The 24,924-nt window shown below is 40.3% G+C and overlaps 1 protein-coding gene across 6 annotated transcripts in view; it reads right to left on the reverse strand.

Annotated features, from left to right (window-relative positions):
- The window catches only part of meis1b (Meis homeobox 1 b), a 256,446-nt gene that overhangs the window by 149,046 nt on the left and 82,476 nt on the right, over positions 1-24,924 (reverse strand). The window lies entirely within an intron of this gene.

Genomic DNA, 24,924 nt, shown 5'->3' on the forward strand with positions numbered 1-24,924 from the left:
ATCTGACTCCAGACTTGACTTGGACTTAAATACAGGGACTCGTGAAAAACACTAGTAATTTTGGCATGGCATTCCTGATTACTTTCTCTTTACTAACCCACATGACCGTATCAAACACCACATATTTCCATCCACCCATCCATCCATCCATCCATTCCTTATCAATAGGTGTGTGCGGCTCTGTGCAGACAGGTAGGTGTGTAACATAAAGTACCACAAGAGCGATTCGTGAGCAGAGGGTTCCATTTGCTTTTGAATCACTCTCACGGTACTTTGATGTTATATGAACACATAATATGTGCTTACTGCAGCAAATATCACAACAATTAATCTCTAAACACACCAAGCTAGCATTATTACATGTGTGACACATCTGAAGGCACACATATTCACCAATTGGTGCTATTATATAAATGAAGAACAATCAATAACAATAGCCAAATCTTATCTTGTGATAATCTTCTCCTTTCTATTTAATTTGACCCTAAAAAAAGAAAGAAGTGTTGTTTTAACTTAAAAATGTAAGTGTTTGTGCTGCTTTAAAATGTTAAGTTTAGTCAACTTGAAATGTGAAGTTGTACTGAGTTACCACTTGGATATTTGAGTTGACTAAACTTAAAAATTTTAAAGCAGCACGAACACTTACTTTTTTCAAATGGAAACAAACATAATAATCGGGCAGGGCTCAGAATTCGGCACAGCACCGGTGCTCCCTGGAAGACCTTACTCATCTTTGTTTGAGAATTACAACAAACTACGGCAATATAGCATGTGGTGACTGTACCTGCATTACAAATGGTATAAAATTACCCTCCAAAGGGCACTTTAAATGGAGAGTAATCAAGCCAGATTGCATCAAAAAAAACAAAAAAACACTTAGGAGCAGATTTACTAAACAGGGCAAATTAGCGTGAGAGCGCAATTCCAAAACAGTGCCGATGGGACTGGAAAGTTCTGCACACATTTCTTTCCATGATGAACAACGCAATCTACCAGGTAGCGTCTGGTTTAAGGCATGCTTTTTTTTGGGCAGTAAATAATGGCGCAAACACCAGTACATTGACAAGCATAAACCTTAGTAAATCACCTTGCGTGATTCATTTAAATACTCTCTTCCCATAAATTTTGCACCTGAAAGGGAAACTCCTACAAATGCATATGGGCAGACGCAAAAATAACTGTCCACACCTTTTCAGGGCTAATTTTTCACTGCGTGTCATTATTAAATCCGGACAGTAGTTGTTTTAACGGCAAAAGAGGGCTTGCGCAAGCTGTAAGTAAATATGTCCCTTAATGTATAAAAAATGTATGATTATGTAAAATCATTGCTTTATTAGACAAAAATGATTTAGCTTCATACATTGTTAATTACAATAACTAGCTGGAAAAAAAATAACTATTGCTAAAAATAGAACAAAGACTTGAGACTTGGACCTCAGGAAATTGTTACCATGTCTGCAAGATGTAGGCCAGTAAGAGCTGTGCATGTAAACCTCACTACCCTGGCCTCAAGAGGCACGCTAGCAGTGGTGTCTTTACCATCCTTGTTAGCACGCCCGTCTTCCACCCCGGAGACCCCGGTTCGAACCCCACTTGGAGTGGATCGAGTAGGACCGGTTACATTTGATGCTGTTGACCCAGATGCGAGTGAGGTTTAATGGGGTGAGTGTAACGGACCTAGGCCAGTAAGAGCTGAGCATTTAAACCTCACTCCCCTGGCCTCAAGAGGCACGCTAGCGTTTGCGGTCTTTAGCGTCCCCTGCCTGCCATGCCGGTTCGAGTCCCACTCAGAGCGGGTCGAGTAGGACTGCTTACACAGAGACTATAGTGATGCAGATCAATTCCTATTGAAAATTCTGAATTAAGTAAACCCTCCCTAAACTATTTAGTGCTATCTAAAATTAACCAGATGGCACATTTAGCAGAAGCTTTTACATAAAGCAACTAGTTGAACTAGTTGAAGTAGTTCTTATGAGTGAAACGTCTGAAGTGATTACTGAGTGTATCAGCTGCTAAAACTGAATGAATGAATGATGTTATTAGTAATTAGTTAAACTGAAACAGATTTATTTGGATAGTAATTTGGACAGATTGAGTCAGTTTTAAAAAAAAAGTCTATATATTGTGACAGAGTTATGTTTCTTTATGTTAATAATCGCCTCTCCGAGGCCTGAAACCACTCACACTGTGTCTGTCGTTTGCTCCTCCTGCCAGAATATTAATTAGAACAAGTTACAACGCCACGTACAATACAACACCATGATTATAGAATATTCTGAATAAAAAGGTGAGCAGTTTTTAAAAAGTTTCTAAATGACATTCAATTATGATTTTTTTTTTAATGTATCCAGAAATTTGCAGGTATGTCTCTGAAATATATGCAACACACTTAACAACTGTTAGTAATTTTGATCGTTTTAAGTCAATATTGGTCTTATTTAAAATGCTTTTTAAAGTTCCAATTAATGTGGATATTTTTTTAACATTGCATTTGGAATCAGAACTTACATGTAGAGGGCCCAAACTGGAGGTTTATCACATTAAACTTGAATGAGGACATCCATTAATCTGGTTGTTATCATGCTTTATGTAGAGCTCGCTTTTTATATCATGTTTCTGGTCATTTTGCACTTTATTGCATTTCTTCAGCATTCACTGAATCAAAAATAGCTTTGAGTGAAATACACTTTATCCAGGCTGAAACTCTTCCGCTATGCAGTTTTTTTTCATGTACTCTGAACATGCTTTATAGAGAAATGTCATATTTTCCTATATTTGCTCTTGATTTCTTCCATTTCTCCAGGGACCTCTGTCTGTCATGTGTGGTGTATTCATTATACATAATGAGAGCATTTTAGAACTGCCACACAATGTTGTAGTACCTGTGGCCAGCCAGATCAGCAGCTGTAAAGTCAACATGAAATGGCATTCACAGCTCATTTTGATTCCAACTATTTTCAAGTGAAACAGGATTTTCATTGGGGAATAAACTAGGGCTTTTAAAACCAAAGATTTTTCTAGTCGACTGGTAGTCATTCATTTAAGCACGTCTTGAAAGTAATTCAAGCATCGCACATTTATGATATTAAATTAATTGAATATATACTGGTGGGGGACATTGGAAAATGGTTTGAGTTTCAGGACTGAGGAAGAATGTCATACTGTTTGTAACATCCCTTATGAAAATGAAGGAAACTAGGGTTACATATGTAACCGAGACGTTCCATTTCAAGGGAACTCGCGCTGCATCGAAACGCTGTGGGAACGCTATACCCACGGCGCCATAAGAGCAATTGTCCGTTTGTGTGAAATCAATGCGCACATTCAGGTGGCGCCCCTGGAGTGGAGCCATGATCAAGGTTGTAGAACCTCACAAATGTATGCGGCAAGGACCAGCCCGCGGCATCACAAACATCTTGGAGGGAAACTCCTGAGAGTAATGCTTTGGAAGCAGCCACTCTCCTAGTGGAGTGGGCCCATAAAGTCAAAGGTGAAGGCTGACCAGCCGACTCATAAGCAAGTGAAATGGCCTCGACCACCCACTTGCTCATCCTCTGCTTAGATGTCGGGCACCCCTTTCTGGGTAACCCAAAGCAAACAAACAGTTTCTACACAGGGCAGCTCTGTGGATGTAAGCATCTAAGGCTCTAACTGGGCAAAGAAGATAGTTTCTCTTGGTTGGACATCCAGAGGAGGACAGTAGGCCTGCAGTACTATAGGGCTTATAGTATTAGTAGGAACCTTAGGAACGTCACCCGGTCTAGGGTGAAGAAAAACCTTTACCATACCAGGAGCAAATTCCATGCATGAGGAAGATGCCGAGAGGGCTTGCATGTCTCCAATTATTTTGTGTAAGATAAGGGGTGTAATAGCGAGAAGAAAGACAATCTTAGACTGAGAACTTCTCAGGAACCTCCTCAATAGGCTCAAAGGGAGCCAAGGAAAGCACTTCCAAAATTATGGCCAAATCCCCGGCACCCTCGTGCAGACTGTAGGTTTGAGCCTACTAGAGATGTCATCTCTAGAAATGCGAACAGATCTACTTCGGCTTAACCAAAGTTCTCCCAAAGGAGCTCCACTACCTCGGGGTCGAGTCTCTATTCCCCTGGCCTCAGCCCCTGCCTCAACAGGATGTCTGCTCCCTGATTTAAATACCCCGGGATGTATGCTTCCCTCAGAGAGAGCAAATTCCCTTGGGCCCACAGGAGGATCTGGTGAGTCAGCTTGTATAAGGGGCGTGACCGCAGATCCCTCTAATGGCTTACCGATGTGTTGTCGATACAAACAAGCACATGATGGCCCCTTAGGTCTGGGAGGAAGTGTTTCAGAGCTTGAAACACGGCCGGCATTTCCAAGCAATTTATGTGCCACGAGAGATGATGGTCCCGCCACAGACCCCGAGCCGAACGAGCACTCATGATTGCCCCCCAACCCGTGAGAGGTGCATCCGTCATTAGCGTGACGCGACGACAAGGAGCTCCCAACACAGGTCCTTGGGAAAGAAGATTTTTTCCACATGACTAAGTCACGAAGGCATCGCCGTGTGACCTTGATCATGCGGAACGGGTTTCCCTTCGGGGAGAACCCTTTGGCTTTGAGCCACCACTGTACGGTCTCATGTACAACAGGCCAAAAATGTATCACGTTGGACGCTGCTGCCATCAGACCTCTGAAACTGCTTTACAGTGAGTGACTGGTCTAGCTTTATTTCATTCACAGCTGAGAGAATTGAAGCAATACAGGCCGGAGATAGAAGTGTCTAGATAGGCCGAAAGGAAAAACACGAAATTGGTACGCTTCGCCCCCGAAAGCGAACCTCAGAAACTTCCTGTCTTGTGGAAGGATGGATATGTGGAAGTATGCATCCTTTAGATCTATCGTAACAAACCAGTCTTCGGACCTGATTTGTGACATGACTTGCTTGAGAGTAAGCATCTTGCATTTGAGCTTCTCTACAGCCCAGATCTAAAATTGGATGTAACCCCATCCTTCTTTGGGTCAATGAAGTACCGGCTGTAAAACCCGGACTCCCTGCTGGGTCGGAGGAACCTTCCTCCTTTTGCAGAAGAGCTTTTACTTATTGTTCCATAACCAGAGTCTGCTCGGGGCCCACCACTGTGCTGGTAGGAGGACCCAGTGAGAGGACCAAGCTGCAGGACCCAGCGAGATATATATTTGGTGGCGCACCGGCAGAGAACAACTGGCTTGAATACTTTAGAGCCTCTGCGCCCCGACATGAAGGTGGGGTTGGCAGAACGGCCCCCTGAGGGCACCGAGTGGAGACGGGCACCGTATAATGAGGTGTAATCTATCTTTCCCCCCGAGGGGTGTACCCTCAAAAGCCTGACACCACTGGCGTCAGGGCTTCTTGGCCTACTTAGGGATAATAACGGTCCTCAGATCTGTTTTACCATAAGTATGGATTTTAGATGCATATTATCAACTTGCATGGGTTCCTCTCCTGGTTCTGGAGTGCAGGATTGTACTGGTTAGCAGATGTTATGGGAGGACTGCAAGGCAGGTTTTCATACAGTTCGATCCCCATCTTGTCATCATATGCTGAGTGATGCAGCCACAGCGCTAGTTGGAGTCCTTAATGGTAGATGGTGAATAGCGTTCGCTCATTCCATCCACAGGAGGCCGCTAGGGTAAGAAAGTTGAGAGTATAATCAGTAACTTTTTCCCTACCGTAAATTATAGAGTTGTTCACTTACAAATGAATCTCCAGAAGGCAGTCCAAACACTTCCCAGCAGTGAGCAACGAATCAGTCGAGGGAGTGAGTGACTGGCCCAGCTTGCTGCCAGAATGTTTCAGTGCTCATCCAGATGGTAGGATTAGGATGAAGGATATTTTAGCTCTCTCAGTGGAGAAGAGACACATCTCAAAGGCGGGTGAATCTCTAAGGTTAGTGAACACTGTAGTTGGAAGCCATTGCAGCCCTCCACCAAACCAGAGTAGGTCAGTGGATTGACAATGGGACTGGCAACACTCACAGTTGGTCAAGGAGTGATCAGGGCTGGTATGGTGGTGCTCGGTGTGGAAGTGGATCCTACTGCAGTGAGGGCATGGCAAAGATTATCCACTAGGTGTTGAAACGGATCTGTAGTTGTTGGATTCATCGTTATTGAGTTGGTGGTTCTGGCCTTCCGTCAGAATACTGTAAACCATCGTTATAGTGCGTTTATGATATTTTTATTATCTGCATTCAGTGCTAAACCCTTGACCTTAGCTTTGCACTGCCAGTCAAGCTACTAGAACCAATATTAAGTTTTATAAAATAACACCAAGAAACTAATACAAAGTATCTAGAAAGTAAAGAGAGTCAGATTTGATTTCATGATGACTTTAAATAAATCTAGGATGAAAGTTTAGCAAATGATATTCCTCATTACTGTGTTTTGTGGTTGCATTGGTTTTCATATGTAAAATGAGGGAACACTTATGATCTGATACATGAAAGCATTCTGTGATGAGAAATCATGACATCAGATTTGTTTGTGAGTATATACAGTTTGTGCAGCCCATTGAGAAGCTGTGCCCTATGTGAGGAGTATGCAGTGGGCCTCAGGGCAGGCTGTTTGATGTGAGCCTGGAAAATGGATTATCTGGTGGCAAGAGAGTGAATGGGACTGTCTAGCCGCTTGAGGCAGGCTTCACACCAAAATCCACCTGGCAGTGAGGGAGCAGGCCACCCCGAAGGACACAGCCTACAGGAACACAGATCTCTCACATTGGCCTGTGTTAATGCTCACTTTGTCACCCAAACAGGTCGGGAAAGATAATCAATAGCCTTTGATAGCTACTATTAGGATTTTAACAAGCTTTTGCTCACGCTGCACTGCTCCTGAACAGAGAAAGGAGCACCTGTTTAGCTCCACATCTTCCCTCTCTTTAATATCGTCCTTTTCCAATTTTATCAACTTTTAGCAACCTTACTCGAGCAACTGACTGTGATCACAGGCTATGTTCAGAATAGCGTACTACAATTTCAGTACAATCTCTGCAGTATATATTGTATGTATACTGTTCACAATATAGAAAATTCAAAGTGACCTTCTAAATAAACTACAGTATAAATAAACTACAAAATACCTTGTTTTTATGTTTTATTGCATATAATGTTTGTTTTTGTTGTTGTTATTTGTTATAACTTCTTAAATGCATTTAAAAAACAACTAACAATATACTATCAGGTATAAACATTGAAAGGTTACTTCAAATTAAAAAAATAAAATAAAAATGCTATAAAATACAGAAAAACTTGGTTCAAAAATGGTTCTTCTATGGCATTGGTGTGGAATATTCCCAAGGACACTAGGATTCCCTCCCAAACAATCATACTATTTTTCTAGCAAGATTTTTGTCCAGATTTCAAACCCAGATATTACATTGCTTCATTCATTGTTCATTGCTCAGAAATACCTTTTGGGCTTCAGTTTAACCGATAATCATAGAACATAGACATCAATAAAATGTGCTGAAACTTTTATCGTTTTCGAGCCAGCAGTTCCTCAGATATTTGTGTCTCTTACAGGTTGACAAATGGCGATAGAACCTCTCCAGTCTGGTTATCAGCTCAAAATCTCCATACACAATTACTAAAGCTTTCTGAACACCACCCAAACTAATTCCAATTTACAACATTTGCAATTGTCAGATCATTAAAATAATTGTTCCCTTTTCAGCTGTTTCCCTGCTGTTTTCGATCAATTTCCCCCCAAACCAAATGATCTGTTCATCTGAATAGCTCATTCGAGTTTTTTTCCTTTCTCTTTAAATTATGCGTTCACTTAGAACACATATTGCTAATGACAATAATTAACCAAAGATGGAGTCTGAATAATTACAGGCAGGGAAGGAACTACTCATCCGCAAGTTCTTGCATTCAGCTTGCATTTAAGGCTGATCAAGCTGTATTGTGTTTTAATTCCAGTACGTCTCGCAGGCGCTTGGTAGGACATCTTCAGAGGTCAAGCTTGATAGGTGTTGGGGCACACCGTAAAAGTTGTTTGCTTGTTCATGCTTCGTGTTTTTTAAATGTGAACTCTACATCGTCACGCAGCCTTGATCGATGACCTTCAAAGGGCCAGGAGACGTGCGTTGAGTGATGCCACTGTGCCACGAGAGCAAAGGCGAGGCTGGGTGAGAGGTGTGCGGTGACCCAGGTGGGTTTAATCTCCCCCTCACAGAGATTCAATAAGTCCTCATTACCGAGCCTCGGGTCTGGATTCATTTGAGAACGTCACAGTTAACAATGTTATACAGTGGCCAGATGAAGAGGTAATGTAGCCTCTGCCATTCTCCGAATAATTCATCATCTGAAATCTTAGACTGCGCTGTTTCTGGCGCTGACATTCACTTTCTTTTCCACCAGCAGCAGTGTTTGAGGACAGCTCATCCCATCATAAATTTGTGTAACTTCAGCCACAGCCTCATGCTGTGTGGTTATAGATGTTGGACTGTGTCCTTGTCGAGCAGGAGTTTGGTTCTCCACATCCTGGAATTTGCTTCATGATGGTCAAGGCCAGGGAGGGAAATTGCCACCCGCTACCAGTGGCAGCAGCAGCGGTGGGCGAATTGTCTTGGATTGGCCTTTGACAAGATAGTTAAAAGAGTTAACGCATTCATATTTTATAATTTTTTTAGTTTAGGAACAGCTTAAAGAAAATAATTCCAATCTTGTTCATCCACAACTGTTTTTAACGTTATAATAATGAGAAATGTTTCTTGAGCAGCAAATCAGCATATTAGTATGATTTCTGAAGGATCATGTTACACTGAAGACTGGAGTAATGTTGAGGAAAACTCAGCTTTGCCATCGCAGCAATAAATAACATTTTAAAATAAAAAACAATTATTATAAAATTGTGGTAATATTTCACAATATTAATGTTTTAATGCATTTATTATCAAATAAATGCAGACTTGGTGTACATAAGAAATAAAAAATAAATAAAAAACGACCTCTAACTTGTAAACGGTATTGCATGTGCAGTTTCTGAAGCAAAACTTAGTCTTATATCTGAATGGTGCTTTAAATGAAAGCGCCTAAAATGTTAATTATGCAACAAACAAACAAAAATAATGGGCAAATAATAAAAATATATGGAAGCCCATTTCTCTCAGAAACAAAGTCATAATTTAATAGAAAGTCATAGTTAGAAGAAATGAAGTCACATTGTGAAATGAGGTCACAGCAATAAAGTTGAAGTTGACTTTTTCAAATTCTGAGGTGAAAATGGGCTTTTTGGGGTGTGATACACTTATCTCACAAGACGAGACATGATGCAAAGAAAACAATATACAAGCACTGTAAAAGGTTTTACCACAAACTCAACTGACTGGCTTTTGTCCTGTATGATTTCAGATGAGTCTCTTCAGGCCTTACTGTACATTAATTCTGAGCTTCCAGAACTTCTGATTGAGGCTGTGTGTGACCTCCTAATTTAACTAATTTCCACAAATTGAATATAGAGATGGTCAAACCTATCACTGTCCAGAGATAGGTTTGATATTGCACGCATCAGGGAGCTCGTGTTTCACTTTCACTTTCGGATTCGAGATCGCACGTACTCTGTGTATAGGGAGCGGCGGTGCTGAGCGCGCATTCTACAACATTAGACATTTATCAGACGCTTAGGCACAGTTGCGCAACGAATCCTCCGCTATCGTCATGCAATCAGTGAACTGTGATTCCTGCTGCAATGTGTGCGACTGCAACTTGTGCTGGATGAGCAGAGCATAGTTTTTATTTTGATAAAAACAGCAAAACGTCACCCTCACGCTCTGTCATGGCGATATCGCGAGGCAGCTTTTCACTCGACGAGAAAATCTCATCACATTTTAGTCTTGCGCGATCTCGTGTCACACCCCTAGCTTCCATAGAAGTAGAACAGGGAACTACTTACAAACTAGCTACTTAAAAAAATAGACAAAGACTCGCGATCAAATACACTTGCAAGACCAGGAACCAGTGTGAATGCAAAAAGAACCAGATTCTCGATTTTGAACCGTTTTAGATCTTTGTGTGATTGTGTGTTCAATTTTCCTTATACAGTTGTAACTGAAATTATTCAACCCCCATTGCAAATCAGGTTTATTGGCAAAAATTACAGACTTTCAGCTTTTTGCAATGATTAAATCAAACAATTCAATTGTTCATTGCAAACAGCTGAACGTCTGTACATTTTGCCAATAAACCTGATTTGCAATGGGGGTTGAATGACGATTACAACTGTACTTGATTAGTAAATTTGAAAAGAAAAAAAAAAGACAAATAAAAAAAAAAAATCGGAGAGCCTTGTAAAGTGGCATTTACCTGCAACTGTGTCTGGTGGTCAAGAAAGTAAATTTCCCCCATCCTAGTCATTCTAGATGTGGCGAAAGAGAGGAGGAACAACAGACCGGCATTAATGGAATCTTCCTTTGCTTCCATCTCCTTTTCCTCTCTCTCTGCTACAAGATCTCAATCTTATCATACAACAATAAAACCTGGGAAAATGGACAAGGGAGGGTTTTGCTGGCCGGGATTTTATGGAGTTTACAGTAATGCGCAGAGGGTGAAATTATTCCAAGCCAAGTTTAATTATTTCCTTCTATCAATACAACCGGCCTATACGTAACTTCCTCGTTTATCCGATTACTGAAATATTAAATTCTGTTGAGCCCGAGCAAATTGACTTTGGTGCCAAGGTCTTGACAAGACACAGACACGGAGCTTCATGCATCAGTGACAGTGTAACTGCATTACATACGTGCCGCTTCCCTTGGCGCTGATCTCAGAGAAGCCTGCTCGCCATAAAGAGAAACAGATGAGGGAGAAGATGCGCAGGTACATCCTCACTATTAGCCTTTAATTGTAGTCATCTTGTGAGCTGATTTTTGGACAGATGCCCTGGGTCTGGTTCTTCTGAATAAAGAGGCCAGTTAAACCATCGCATGAGCTCCTCATCACCAGAGTGCAGCCGTGCGGCTGAACTATTCACTTGCAAGAACAGGTGTTTTACGCCCTATTTCCAGTCCTGATTAAGACCGGCCATGCTTGCGTTCATCTCATAAAAGAAACAATTATTCAGATCTGAGCTGGCTTACAAAAAACAACAGACTCAAAGCATCTCTAGCCCTTGGTTTTCTCTTGTTCTCTTTCTGTTCAGTTTGTTTTAGATTACAGGTCAGCCGGGGAAAGTTCAGAGGATTCAGCGAGCCGTCTTCCTCCTGTAACATAGAGAGCCTACAATTGGACTCTGTCATCCCAAATAATTACACAGGAAAGGAGAGTAACAAGATATTTCATTGGCATAGACTGAGACACACTGTAAAATGATGCCAAATTGGCTCAGCTTGCGTCTCCTCCAGCCACTTTGATGTACATTATCAGTTGTAGGCATGGATATCACCTCTCAGCTCTCAGGATCACAACATCATGTTACCTTAAGCATAATGGTTGTTTGGCACAAAAGGCAAGAAAATGTCCCTATTACCTGACAGATATCACTGAAATATGTGTCTTAAGATATCGCACCTATCTCCACAACAGTAATAGACTCATCATTCACTTACTCTCCTGTCATTCCAACATTGATTCATCTTCAAAACACAAATTAAACATTCCTTTTTAATGTCGCAGATGTGAGTTTATGAGCATTTTAAAACGGCTTCATCCATGACTTATTCTACCTCACTAAATTCCATCCATAGCCCTAAGGTCAACTCTAACTTCCTTAAAGCAGTGATGACATATTTTTGTAGACCAAAATTTGGTTAGCATTTTAGCACTTCTAATTTCATCGTCCTGAAGTCAGTGGGTTTTTCGTTTTTTAATTGTTTTTTGGTTAAACGCCTGAAATAAAGTATTTGGTTAACGCAAGCTCATACTATTTTCACGTTTTATTCTACGACATTAAACGTACTGTATACCTCACGCATGAGTATACATTTTTTTTCTTAAAGCTTTTACTTAGAAAAAAGGGGGTGCTAACTAGTGACTAAATGAGACTACAGAGGTTGTCGGGAACATTAAACAACATCACGCTCAACAAGTAAACTCATCTTGCGGAATTTAGATACTGAAACCGCTAAATGTCGCAAACTAACTGAAATATTTAGCAGCACAGCCAGCAGCAGCACCTCGCAGTTAAATATTAGCAGCAGTGAAGAAGTGAGGCAGACAGATATGCAGCAACATGCCACCAGTGATGATGAGGGACAGAAAGAGGAGCTGGTTCCACAGGTAGATCCAGGGCAAGTAAGTATGGAACATCAGAGGAGAAAGAGAGTTACTTGCTAGGGATGATGTTAGGAAGTGATATTCAGGTTGCTACATTTTTAATGATTACAGTAGGCTAGTTAAAACAGCTAAACTTCAACATTTTAGCTGTAAAATGCCACATGCAGTAGCTAATATTAAGAAATATGTTGTGCTTTTACTTTTAAAAATGTTGGTAACGTTACAGTTAATGCTTAAGTCAAGTCAAGTCAAGAATATTTGTATAGCGCTTTTCACAATACAGATTGTATCAAAGCAGCTTCACAGTATTAAATTAAAATAATAATAAAACGTCCATGTTTGGTAATGCTAATCAATAGTAATATTGATTGATTCATTAAATTGAATATCCCCAACTGAGCAAGCCAAAGGCAACAGTGGCAAGGAAACGAAAAACTCCATCAGGTGCCCAATGGTGACCTAAAACTCCATCAGGTGACCTAATAGAGAAAAAAAACCTTGGGAGAACCCAGGCTCAGTCGGGGGCCAGTTCTCCTCTGGCGGTTATGAACTAGAGGCCGGATTTAACTGTAAGATTAAAACATTTATATGAATGCCTGGTTAAAGAGATGCGTCTTTAATCTAGTTTTGAACTGGGAGAGCGAGTCTGAGCAACGAACAGTATCAGGAAGGCTATTCCAGAGTTTTAGAGCTAAATGTGAGAATGCTCTCCCTCCTTTGGTGGACTTAGATATCCTAGGTATAACCAAAAGCCTCGAATTTAGTGATCTTAAAGAGCTTACAAACTTTGAAGATTTTGAATACAGAAGTTACATTTGTAATGGTGTATTTTCATTTAGATGTGGTATTATTATTTGTGAAAGATTAATTAGTGCATAAATTAATTAAGATTATTAAGTAATAAATTCATTTTAAGACAGCATGGAATAGATTATATAATATGCTGTTATAACAGCATATTATATAATCTATTCCATGCTATCTTGGAATAAAACCTGTTTTTTTTTTTTTTTTTTTTTATCCATTCCATCATTTGTTTATTCAGGTTGAGCTTAGACCAAGAGCAGAGAAAGACACCCACTCCAGCTCAACTTTAAATTACTTTAAGCGCCCCAAGTCAGACAGTCACAACCTAGAGGTTTTTTTACACATAAATGGAGGTCTCAACACACTGCAGTCCTATGTAGTATTCAAGTTAATCTAGAATGATATGCTTTTAACACAACATCAAAGGGCTATTGCTATAATTTGGATGGTATAGTATCATGAGCCTCAATTAAAGTCTTGTGACACTCATGCCAGGCGTTATTGTTGTTGTTGACGAGTTTCAGCGTGCCGATTGCTTTGGGCCGGGCCTAGTCAAAGTCCAGGGCCGTTTTTTAGTCCCAGTCCGTCCCTGGTGCCATTCCTTTATAGCCTACGTTTAGCCTTTTTCTTTCTCGTGATTGTATTTAAGCTTGTCACAGAGCTTATTCAAAGAAAGAAATTGGATTAATGTCCACTAGCAAAAAATATTAATTTGTATACAGTACGTGGATATATAGTGATTATTACTAATACGTATTTTTATCCCCCCACACCAGGGATCCCTACAGAAAGATATGATATGGTTTATGAGAACATGTACAGTGAGGGCCAGCTGCCCAGCCAGATGCCTGTGGGAGTCGTGCCGGCATTCCCAGCCCTGAGCGCTGCGGAAAACAGTCCAATCCCACAGACACATGGGCTTGAATCATGCAAACATCTTTTGGATCTGTGAACCAAAACACAAGCCCGTAATGAGCCTGGTGAGATGAAACAAGCTTTTGAGGAACGTCATACGAGGCGTGATTTGCTGTTGCAATTAAGTTTTATCGTTCTGAAAATTCACTTTTTACGAGATGAATTGACTTTTGTAGCATAAAAATCTTGAAAATCCTCATAAAAGGAGATCCAATGAGATGACCAGAGGGGCTTTTTGGAACTGCTTTACAGGGAGATGAGAAGAGAGGGGGGAGAGGCGTGCTGAGAGACAGACGGAGAGAGAGATGGAGAGATAGCAAGACTGAGAAAGAGCAGAACACAAGGGATCTTCTGAGGAAGAGAGAGAGAGAAACAGAGAAAAGGATTAGGCCGATAGAAGCTTGGCATGACTGTGTGTCTGATGATGGCTGTCTATGCATATCTCACTGTCTGCATCAAAGACACAGAAACACAACACATACACATTCTGCCTCCAGCTACAAGCACCGCTGCAGCCCAATTAAAGCAGCGGTGAGGGCCGAGGCAATCAGTGGACTACCTTCTCTTTTCATGGTTGGGGGAAGCCATCCTCTGTTGGATGAAGCCTTGCTAGCTCCTTGGAAAACAGCCCAAGAAAACGTATTATCCTTGTTCCCATTGGAGGAAAAAAAACTGACCTTGATTTAATAAACAATTTACCCAGGAGACATACGTCTGCCAAGTAAAACCGCTGGACAGGATATAGTTATCAAGAGAGCTAAATTTCCCTATTACAATCCTTGTCAATTTCTGACAAAATAGCCAAATAAGCTCCATTTCAAACCATGTTTCACAACAACATAAAGACTATCCCATCAGTTCCTGAATGAAAACATCAAGATAGTGGTGAGAATACTATACGTTGGTGCTTGTGAACGTAACTTAAAAGCATTTCAGCAGATTCTGACTATTTATTATTGGTGCTCATACGTAAATAATTCACCCAAACATAAAAATCCTGTCATTGTTTACTCGCATCCTTTTCCAAACCTACAGCAAATGCATTTACTGTATGTGCAACACAAGGAAAGATATTTTGAAAAATGTGTTTTTATACTGATATCCATACAACGAAAGTCAGTGGGATCCAATGTTGTTTGGTCCAATTTTCTTGTGTGGAACAACATGAGGGTATGAGAACACAATTTTCATTTTTGGAAGAACTAATCTTTTAAAGGTTTGTTGTTCAAATCATTAAAGGTGAGAAAATACCATACACAAGTACGAAAACACAGATGGTTGGCGGATGCACTGAAAGTGCACACTTAGCACATCACTAACATCACTATGGTGTTATCTGAAGTGCTCAACTTGACCACAACACGGTGGTTCTCAACCAGAGGCCCTTAACAAACTTCTAAGGGGGCCTGAAGATGATTTCAGTTTAAAATAAGGTGAACAAACTCCATCGCACACCTGCAGGTGATAGGTGCGTCGGATAATAGGACCAAACAAGTTAGTCGTTTTAGCAGATAAGGAACTCCCGCACACTATCGTTACTTGCAATTTAAAATTAATGTTTATTAACACACAACGTTTCGGTCACACCACCTTCATCAGGAGTCACTCCTGATGAAGGTCGTGTGACCGAAACGTTGTGTATTAATAAACATTAATTTTAAATTGCAAGTAACGATAGTGTGCGGGAGATCCTTATCAGTTTAAAATAAGGTAAAACAAGCATTACAATAAAACAAGTGAATTGAATATGAAATCATCCTTCCATAGCTAAAATATATATGCATACTGTAGTATGTAGTGTTGGTAGTCAATTTCAGCACGTAACTCATCCCGCATAGTCTGTGGAAGGGTTGTTTGCAATACACCGGTATCAACAATAACTGTGATATTTAAAAAATTAAATACTGATATTGTGTCAATACTACACATACAATAATATCGTAAATAATCCAGCAGCACCAATAACTACATGGTTGACATTCCAACATTGTAGGTCCAACAAGACAACGACACAATGTGTAGATACTACTGCTGCACAAAAGCAAGACATTCTTCCAGCACCTGAAAAAAATAGCTCACCCTAGTGGAAGTTTTGGAATTCTGTAAAAAAAGATGGGCTATTAAAGACTCAGTCTGCAGAAAGTGCCAATCAATAGTTTTTTGAGCTTTTGTAGTTATTGTTACAAACTCTCGCTCCGCCTCCCTATACGCTAGAAGTTGTGTGATTCAATGGCCAAAAAAAAGAAAACACAAAATAAAGTTAAAGATCAATTTTACTTAAAAATCACAATATGACATGAATGACTAATTCAAATCATGCTGCTAAATAAGGAGCAGTGTGCTATTACTTTGCAAAGCTTCTGATTTTCGCCTAGTAGATGATAAAATGAGTGAGGAAAACAAAAACATTATATAAACTTACACAAGAGAACGAGAGATCGGAGGAATATCTAGGATCCGGAATATCGACTTGATGGTGGACTAATTGGACTTGGGCCAGTAAATAACCACTCAGATTTCTATGAGCAAGCAAATAACCAATCAAATAATCGAACATTACAAAAGTACTTGCTAATATTGTTAAATCCCAAAGACTTTGATTCCTAAAGATGGCAGCTTTTGTTGTCGTAATCATTATATGTGAATAGACACTTTCACTGGTATTTCGAACATTATTTTAGACACTCAACACAAGAGGAATTAAACAAAGAAAATACCTGCTGGCCCAAAACTGGCTTTCCATCTGCCTACCTCTTGGACTCAGTGCTTGTACAGCCTGTGAGATCCTGCTCCGAGAAACTCCCAGCTACGCTTCATTGGGGATAACCAAGCAAAAGTAATTCTGGCCTACTTTCCCTGCCTGGAGCTCAATGCTGTCAACACTAAAGCAAAAAAAGAGAGTGAGGGAGAAAAAGAAAAAAATGTTATGGACGAAGAAAGAATGTCAATTTGCATGATTGCATGAAGATCTAAGGGTAGGATTGAGTTTGGGTGGGGGGGGATTGAGTTTTGGGGGGGGGGGGGGGGGCTGACCACATAATTAGTTTTGTGGGTTGGAAAGTAAGGACCTTCCATCAAAATATTTGAAATAATTTGCTTAATCTTCGTTAAGCATGAGGCTAATACCTGGGCTTGCGCCATGAACATCTGGCCCTATGACTGTGTCATGAGGAAGGTGCCAAGGCTACTTTGGAGATGTGGTGTTTTAATGGAAACCAGTGACATCGTGGGGTCCTGCCAAACCTCTGGGACATCTAGAAGCTGCCGTTCTTCTCAAAATAAGCATATTAGTTAATGCCGCTTCCTGCGCAATCAGGTTTCCTGCGGTCTGTGCCAAAACCAGACTTGCGCCATGGAACACTTGCATCCCGTACGCTCGTACTGACAGGATGAAAAATGATATCTGGACTATGTCAATAAATTCTCAGATCATACATGAACAGTTAGGAAAATTTGCCTCTTTGGTCTATGAGGTCTTATGTCTTGAATTATTTCTGTTAGGCTGAACTACGAGCATGAACTTCTGCACTTGTTTCATTCAAATTCGGCAATTATTATTAGGCTGAATTTTATTTATTTATTTGTCTATTTAGAAAGATGAGTGTATATGAGTGCTTCAGCTCAACTACTCAGAGCATATGCGTTATGCACCAGGCCAAGGATCTGACTTTAAAGACCCCATGAAAAAGCTTGACAAGTGCAGATTTCTTTCTTGTATGCACATTTTTTTTCTGTAGAGTGAAACTGTCGGCTTTCAGAAGTAAAAATTAATTTGTAGAGGAATTTATTTTGAACAATAACTAAATAGTAATAACTAAAACAACTAATAAAATTTTTCCAAGAGAGACCTACTGTGAGGTATGAGGTTGTTAATCCACTGTATGCTTTTGTTGCAGCCATCAGCCGCATTATTTAAACTTATTTTTTCTAATAATCGTGCTCATCAGTGGAATTCCTAGTGAAAGACTAAATTACCCATGATTGTGCAGAGAAATTTCCACCAAATCAGAGAAACACGACAAGCATTTCATGCCAAAAGAGAACTCGCTTATACTGTAAAAGACATAGAGGCAGGTCCCCTACGCTCTCAAATTTAAATATTTGTATGCATATTATGAATATTTTGCAATAAATGTAAAATCTTGATTCTATGTACATAATCAACATATTTAAAACAAGTTTTATATCTCTCCATCGTTTTTAATTTGATTATGCCATTGCAGTTCTTTCCGTCCTTTACCCAGCTGTTAAGTACACAGTCTTATATGTTTATGTACACTTATATGCACATTTTTCAATTGAACATTTGTAGTGATTTACCTTGTGGCTGGTTGGTTTGGTCCATGTGCCACTGAACTCTGTTCAAACACCAAGTATTGAACGACTCTTCCTTTTAAAAAAATCCTGTGATTCATGTTAGGTGTAATAATAGTCTTCCATGTATTAAGACGAGATGAGAGAATGAATCATTGGGTCCACTGAGATCATTCGGAGATGTCAGGTTATGTTCATTAAGACATGGAGGGGTGTCCTTGGTGAACCGAACCCCTTTGGCCAGTTTCTTCACTCAGGGACATATATGGATTGAGCTGGGCAAAGAGGACGGCCAGACATCCCTCGGGTCAGACCCAGCTGCCAAACATGAAAGGTGTGTCTCCACACATGGGTCGTTTGTCTCAGGCAGTTCTCTGGACGCCTCATTGGAGAGAGCAAGGACCTTCATCTCTCACCATCACAGGACCTTACCACAAGGCCCCATGACAAATGACCCATAATTCATTTCAGCGTCACGTTAATGGCCTTGAGTTGTCCGTGGTAATAGCACTCTGTGGGTCTAAATGACAGTGGCTTCAAGAACAGTGCTGGCCGTCCGTTTGTGTATGAAGGTGGTCAATGGTTAGACTGACAAGCTATATACTTCATATCTCATATTGCTGTGGAGAATCTATCCCAGGATGCTGGTAAAAAATGTAGTAAAAAAAAATCTATCCAAGATGGTTGACAAACCGTGAGACATTATTGTCAAATGTATGCTCTGTTTCTGTTTAGTTTCCGTGTTCCTATTTTCCTTAGTTCCCTAGTTATGCTGCAACCCAATTAACATACTATACGACACATCCTAAATAGTATTCAAAATTAGAATTAGTTTGTCCTAAATCGTAGTATGTTGAAATGAGTAATCCAAAGATACCCATATGGTCTACTTTTTCCAGTTAGAATTCAAAGTGCAGATCAATACACACTCTTACAGCTAATATTGCCCACAACACATTTCACGTTGGATGAGGATCCGATTAGAACTACAAACACAAATAAAAAGTGTTAAAAAAGTTTGGAAGTCTGACGGTTAAGAGGTTTAGACAAATGTGTTTCAGTTTTTAATTATCAGTATATAACCTGACGAAATATTTATTCAATGTTATCCACATTATATTATATATTAAACAAAAGTGTTGACTCGGAGGAAGACTGAGAAGGGGCCATCTGGAGTCAGGCCTGCTGTGTTGCTATTTACGTAGAGAGTTCAACATTTTTGGATGCTCTCTTAAAAGGCAGCTGTCTATGAAAGTAGGAGAGAGAAAGGAAGTTCAAGTTTTGGAGCAGAACCATAGAAGTTTCTCCTTTCTTGGCCAGCCCTACAGGACATTTAATACATATACATTTGTCTAAAAATCAGTTTCATCATTGCAAAATCTAGATCCATGGCCAAAGTACATAATTTTCAGAAATGATGCACAAATACCTACCACATTCATGGACCTCTTTAGTGTTTCAGATGTGGATGTGTTTATATCTTGGCCCAGAATTTCTAATGACCTGAGGGTGTGATTACATTTGGTAAGCCCCATCACCTCATTGAGTCCATCCTTTGTTTAGATTCACTGCCCATAAGCAAACAAGATAAACTGCTAATTGAAAATTGCATCAGCTCAAACGGACGCTATGGGCTTTCTTCTCATCACCAATCAATTTTATATTACTTGGCCCAACAGGCCTGTTTTGCACAGCAGGCCGAAGTGCTCTATAGTGGAAGCTAACTGAAAGTAAGGTTTACGATATGGGATTATCAATGTTGTTTGCACGGCGCAGTTAGCCCCTGCTGATAGTCACCACAAAACCATTATTTTGTGTCAAATCTTGCAGGCAATAAAGGTTCATTGTGAATTGTCAATAGTGTGTATGAAGCACAGCTCACACAAAAGTCACTGTCAAACCAAGCAGCTTCCTGTTGGTCAATACAGCTGTGAAATATTTTGCCCTCACAAAATTCCTGATTGCATGGATTCCTATTTAAATGATTGGATTGCCCGTGAAAATTCACCAAACATTAAATGTGACTGCATCTTCATGGCAGAAAAAAAAGCATATTTCTCCATTGATGTAGATTCCAAATAAGCCTTTTTTTATTTTTCTTCTTTTTTTTCAAGTAAAATATAAATGCTACATATTTTGTAATATTATTCTAGATGAGCATTAAAAGTGTGAAATTGACATGCATTTTTTCCTATCTGCCCAGTTTGACATGATAGTCTTTTGTGAATGGCTTCTGTGCCATGTGCCAGCTGAGCAACTGCCATTGAGATGAATGGGAATGCTACGGTTTTATTTCTCCAGGTATTTTAGACCTTCTATGAACTGTGAAGGAGGGCTGCAGAAATCCATTGCAAGAGAATAAAATGCTGCTTGTATCCAAAGAATGCGAGCCTACGATAGGGGAATAAATGTGGCTCAGGGGTGATCAAATCCAAGATCTCCATTCAAACGTTCCTAAACATCAATAGTCTGTTATTTTAGTGTATAATGAAATGAAAACTTGCTGCTGTGGTTGTTTTTGATATCATGAGTAGGACGTGGGAAGTCTTCACATGTAACCAATCTGCTCTTCTTGCAGTTTAAGCACACCATGCTTTTCAGCACGCGGTGGAGAAAGCAAGCTCTTATTAGAAAGAGCGGCATTGGTTTTCAGCAGTGTAGGTGGACTCCCACGGTCCATCATATTCAAGCAAGCAGCTCGGATTTGAAGGAGCAATAACACTTTTTTAAAGCCTCATACATTACATATGCAGGGGAAGATGCTTGGTTTTTATTAGGCCATTAACCGCTCTGGCAATATACACCAGCAGCAGAGAAATGGAGAGATTTCATCAGGCACTTCTACGATGGGGTGGTTTAAATACAGAATACGGTTCATCTAAAATGTATAATATTGACCCGATTGAAAAGTGCTTTTTCTTCCAGAATCCTTAGAGATTCACCCCACACAATGCTATTGTACATCTGGATAATAGGGGCCACGTAATCTCGAAATTACACGAGACAGAGATGTAATTATCGTTTTCTACATCTGCAGATTCTTCAGGGGTGTGACACAGCAACCTTTCATACGGAGAATGTCGCTTGTTCACATTATATATGAGAAAAAAAGGCTCCCCTTGCATAATTGATTCAATGAGACTTCTTTGGCCTATAAAAATATGAATATTAATATTCGCAAAGACTTGTTTGTAAAACAATGAGTATTCTAAAAGCTCAGAGGGGAAACCTGGCCTCCGTGGTTCACCCTATTTATGTGAAGGACAAAGGCAGTCACGTCGCGCTCCTCCTTTTGTGGAGAAAGAGAGGCTCAGGGGAAGTTCCCTGAGGCGTCCCTCAATCTTTCAGACAGGAAATCATCACAAAAAGCATGTCCCCATGGCGATTCCCATGAAGCTTGAAGACTATTGGCCAGTTATAAATTCAGCCCCAGTCAACCACGTCAGGCCACAATATGAGAAGAAAAGACATGGGGATACCACCATTTCACATAATAATCAAACTGTGCCCTACATAACAGTGAGACGCCCTTGTTGACATAGAGGTGCTTGACCTATGGTCAAGCTCTGCCAAAGAAAATTCATACCGGATTAATTCATTCTTTCATTAGGGCATTAATATGAGCCTCCACGTTTCTAAAGTCATTTCTGCCACTAGCGTCATATCATACCAAAGTGCAATAGACTGATATATCACACAATATTTGCCATTTTCTCTACATATCTGATTGGCCCATTTGCCGATTAGTCATTAAGCCTTTTTCTATTTTGGGGGTTTTCAAATACTTTCAATGGAAATTAAATGGAGTTTTTGGGTAGGTGATCAAACATACTTTTGATCAATTGACATCAAGTGCTCTGACATATTATACTCCACCAAAAAATGTATTTAGATAACATTTTGGAAATTCTTTTATAATTTTAATGCAAATTGTACACAAGGACTATTTGGACTAAAAATCGTTTGTAGCACTAAAGGCCCAGACACATCAAAGAGCTACAGTAGCAGTGGCGAAAGCCTACAGTAGTCTCGCTTCAAATTGCCTGCATCATGGGCCAAAAAGTTGAGCTGGAACACACTGCAAATACTACAGCCAATGGCCAACTAGCATGTACTGCGATGTCTGCATGAGAGTTAATAACTCTCCATACCACCAGGAGGCAGTAGTCTGTATTTTTCACTCAAAAAGGAAAACTGGAAGAGATAGGACTGCAGATATACAAACCACAAAAGTGCTTGCTTACCATTTTCACACCAATGTCGCTCATCACAGATGCATTCGTAATATCGCATACAGTAATATAAATTGCATAGACAAGATCCTTTTGTGAGTGTGCTGTTGACTGCATAGATTGCTTGCTTTTGTTTTTCTTCTTGTGGTTCGCCAAGCTGAAGAGCCAATCAGAGTCATTAAACAAGCTCAATTGCACGAAAAGCTGCCGACAGGGTTCCAACTAGTGCAAACGGTGTTGAACACACTGCAAACTCTAGACCAACAGATGCTCAAAGACAGCCCTACATTGGACGATAGTCAGCCACCGGATTGGTGAAATGACATTAAAGGGCCATTCTCAAGCCACTTCTTGGTTCTCTTTAGACTTTGATCAGGAACAATTGGCTAGTTGAAAAATAGCATCTGATCATTCCTCTTTAGATAACAACTTTTCATTTGTGGAAAGCAAGCCATTCTGCAATATTCCCATGTACTCCAAAGCATTAAATGACATTTCACAGTAAAGTAGCTCATCAATACCAGCAGCTAAAAAGGCTCCCCACACAATGACACTCTTCCTCCATGCTGTAGTAGAGAATGCATTTATCATAATTCTCACCAGATTTTCGAAGACACCGCTTTTGGAGCACCACCATGCAACTCATGTTTTACTATGATCACTTCACACACAGCTTCCCATATTCTGTCAAAAACTTATTTCTGCCTTTGATGTGTTTTTTTCTGAGACAGCAATGGATTTTTAAGTTAAGCTAATTTCCTGACCAATAATTTGTGGTTAAGGCAATTAAAAATTGAGTGTTTAGCCATTTTTGGCTTTTGCCCAGGAGTGTACACTTCATACTTGCATTTCATATACACATGCATATAAATTAACCCAAAACCTTATGCAGGGAAGTCAACATTTGAACGGCATAATCGTCTCTACACATTAAAAGGCAAAGTATTTTAACGTCGAAAAATTACACAAGTCACCTTTTAAAATCCAGTGCTTTTTCCCCAGACTTTTACAACCAGCCATAAAGTACGATTTTATGTACTTTCCAACAGCTCCAGATCAACACACACGAATGCAAATGAGAGAGAACCAGCGGGGAACGTAGATCACAACCGCCATGTGCGTGTGTGTGCGTCATAGGAGAGATGGAGGCTGGAGTACTAATCACTGGAACGCAGACAGTTAACAGCCTGAGAGTCATCAGGAATGACCCATCTGAAAACTCCATTACCCAGATGGCTCGCTGCTCCACCAGGAGCCTGTAGGGAGAAGATGTTGTTTTAGCATTGAATATAAATGTAGAGCTGGGTGGCTCAAAAATGCTTCTGTGATCCAGGGCGTCTATTTCAAAAGTCCAGCATTACGGCTTTGATCCGGCAGCTAGTCTGAGATCTGAGCGCTTGCCTGCAGGTGCACCGCGGAGATCTATGAAATCAGAGGAGAAGCAGGAGGGGTGCAGCTCACTTCCACACTCCACAGATCCAAAAAACGGAAAACTCAAGAGAGCGCTCTCATATTTCCCAGCTATCTTCCCGCAGTGCAATCAGAATCCTTTAAGAGCAGCACATCATATATTTACAGAGCTGGACGGAGATGCCTTACCTGGAGGCCTCCGGTGGAGCAGGCAGGAGTTAAATATTAATTGTGAGTGATTCATCGCCTGAAGCCTGGACAGGCCTGCAGCTCAGCTCCAGCTGTTGGTTGGCCCTGGTCTCCTTCCAGGCCTGGCAGCCATAGCTTGGCTCGGGCAGCAGAAGCCACACATCAGGGTGTCAGTTGGAGCCAGCAGACTGTGTCACCCATGCTGGGGAGGCAATGAGGCAAGGAAGCCTCCGCCACATGTGCGGGGAGATCCGAGGGCTAATGCTGGGACCCGATCAACTTTAGAACGAGCGGGTGAATCGCAACAAAACTGTCAAGAACTTGTCCAAGTCACATTTCACAGCAGAACGGGGGGAACAAGTATATACTGCCGTTCTCATTACTGCAACAGCAAGTTTTACTCTATTAATTTAAATAATCGAAGTAAAGATTTAAAAGCATAAACATTACTATTTAAGTAATTTACAATATACTTTGAAAACATTGGGGATTTGTATGATGGAATAGTTGATGATCCCTAAGAAAAAATAAATATTGGCAGAAATGTCTTGTGCTAGGAAGCCATCTTTTCCCTTTTTTTGTCCATGTATGTATTTTAATGCATAACTGTTGTTATGTTATACGTTTGTGTTAACAAAACACTAAGGAAAAAAATTCCATTTGTGTTCAAAAAAGAAAAGTATTCCAATCATTTTTTTACTGTTACATTAATTAATGAATATATATATAACTGTTTTTGTAACTTTATACACTGCTGTCCAGTAAATTTTTTTTTTGGGGGGGGGGGGGGGGCGGGATTATAACTTGTATTCAGCACGGATACATAACTT

Source organism: Phoxinus phoxinus (genome assembly GCF_949152265.1).
Source record: "Phoxinus phoxinus genome assembly, chromosome: 14".
NCBI lineage: Eukaryota > Metazoa > Chordata > Actinopteri > Cypriniformes > Leuciscidae > Phoxinus > Phoxinus phoxinus.